This window comes from Arachis hypogaea, chromosome 11 (assembly GCF_003086295.3).
Source record: "Arachis hypogaea cultivar Tifrunner chromosome 11, arahy.Tifrunner.gnm2.J5K5, whole genome shotgun sequence".
In the NCBI taxonomy this organism is placed as follows: Eukaryota; Viridiplantae; Streptophyta; class Magnoliopsida; order Fabales; family Fabaceae; genus Arachis; species Arachis hypogaea.
The window spans coordinates 51,025,653-51,027,913 of NC_092046.1; the positions used below are offsets into that span (position 1 = coordinate 51,025,653).

The 2,261-nt window shown below is 38.2% G+C and overlaps 1 long non-coding RNA gene across 1 annotated transcript; it reads right to left on the bottom strand.

The window, feature by feature from the left end:
* Positions 1-1,405: 1,405 nt before the first annotated feature.
* LOC112723885 (uncharacterized) lies at positions 1,406-2,047 on the bottom strand. Its single transcript, XR_003163216.3, has 3 exons — positions 1,982-2,047; positions 1,824-1,888; positions 1,406-1,528 (listed from the first exon to the last, which is right to left on the bottom strand). It is a non-coding gene; the product is annotated as an uncharacterized lncRNA (long non-coding RNA).
* Between the last annotated feature and the right edge of the window lie 214 nt (positions 2,048-2,261).

Genomic DNA, 2,261 nt, shown 5'->3' on the forward strand with positions numbered 1-2,261 from the left:
GAACTCTGAGCAAAACTGAAAAGAAAGCTATTCTGAAAAATGAAAAGGGAAGCTCTCAAAAACTTCAAATCCTAAGCTATTTATACACTTTCTTCAAATGATCATTAAGCCTTGAATTGGGCCTTTAGCCTTGATGGAATTGGGTTGATAGTGGCCTCTGTTGATTGCTCTTGGTGTTGGGAGGAAATCCATTAGTGAACCAGGCCATGAACCATTCAAGTTTGAGCCAACGTTTGAGGCAAACGTTGACTCAAACGTTACTTGAGTGAGACATTATGCAGCTAGGCCATGTGCTGTCTTCCACGTTTGGCTCAACGTTTGAGGTCAAACGTGAGCTCAAACGTGGACCTCCCTTCTTGTATGCTTCTTGGGGGCTACTTTGTCCTCTTGTCGCGTTGCCAATTTTGTGCCCAATAGAGACTATTATATATGGTTGGAAAGCTCTGAATGTCAGCTTTCTAACCCACTTGAAATCACCTCAATTGGACATCTACAACTCAAGTTATTCTTGTTTGAAGTATGCCCCTTCATGCTGTTTGGTGCCAACGTTTGACCTCACGTTTGAGGCAAACGTTAGCTCAAACGTTGCTGCCTCCAGGGATGCCATTTCTCTTCTTTTTGGAGCCAACGTTTGACCTCACGTTTGAGGCAAACGTTGGCTCAAACGTTGCCGCCTCCAGGGATGCCATTTCTCTTCTCTTTGGCACCAACGTTTGACCTCACGTTTGAGGCAAACGTTGGCGCAAACGTTGCCTTCCCAGGAGCTTCAATTCTCTTCTCTTTTGGAGCCAACGTTTGACCTCACGTTTGAGGCAAACGTTGGCTCAAACGTTGCTTTCCAGGAGCTTCATTCTTCAGCCAACGTTTGACCTCAACGTTTGAGGCAAACGTTGTCGCAAACGTTGGCTTTTCCCAGTGTGTTCTTCAACTGCTACTCACGTTTGAGTTGACGTTTGAGGCAAACATTAGCTCAAACGTGAATTCCATTTTCTCAAACCCATTCTTGCAACCTTCTTCCATAATGTTGGCACACCTTTTGTTTCCTTTCTTCACCTACAAGTAATCAAAACAACCAATCAAAGTATCACAAAATTTACAAGGTTTATAAATCAATCAATTATCAACTAAAGTTGGCTTAAACCTCATGATTTTGTATCAATTAAAAGGTGGTTGATTGATTTAAGGAAACCAAGCAATTCCAATTCAAATGGCTAATTTATAATGCAAGAAAGTGCATAAAACTAAATGAAAACAAAAGAAAAAGGCTAGTGAAACTAGGCTAAGATGACTTGTCATCAATGGTGGTAGTTGTGTTAAAAGAAATTGAATAAATTGAAAAAAATGGAGCAAGAGAATTATCATAATTTTGAATTAGAGGAGAAAAGAAAGAAGATGAAGTCGCTGTCCTCACCTAGCAAAGAAACTCAAAGAACAGTTGGGTGAGTGGAACACAGCTCCCTCTTAAGCTTCAGTCAGCTCCCTCCTGACTTTGAACGAGGTTTACTTGCACTTGCTAGCGGGTTATCACCTATAATTAGCAATTTAGCACATCAGTGAAGCTCATAAAGCCACACAAGCAACATTGTCAAAATACAATTTTGTATAATTGATTTTAGGTATAATTAATTCTAACATAACTGGTTTTTATGTCTGCTACTTCCTCTCAATGTAATTCTAACACAGTAAAAATTTTCACTTCAATCCAAATTGATTCTAGAGACAAGAATTTGATTCTAGTTGAGAAAAATCAAACATAGATTAAAAAGGAGGTTCCAATTTCTAAACATGTAAGTATAGCCAATCAGATAAGAGGAAGTTCTAACTTTTGCAATCCATTATCCATATATGCATCCAAAGATGATATCACCCGAGGAAGTTGCTCTAAAATCTGCAATTTGAAAAGCAAAACAATCAGCATTACACACACTAGAAACTTGTTTTTGCAGTCATCCACTACCCTGCATCAGATAAAAGTGTGCACCTGCTCTGTATTCTTCATAGTAGAAACCTTTGCCATAAGGTTCTTGAGAAGCTTAGTGAGTTTGGCCTACAAGTGATCGAATCACAGTAATAACAAGTTAACTATAATAATTAAAAAAGAAAACTCAAGTAATAACAACATAAATTAGAGATGTAAGATTCTGCTTGAAAGGGTACCAAAAATTTTCAATCAATCCCACTTGAAAGACACAAGATTCTACAAAACTACTATTTTTCAATATGTATATTTATAAACCAATTTGCAGAAACTGGTTTCACAT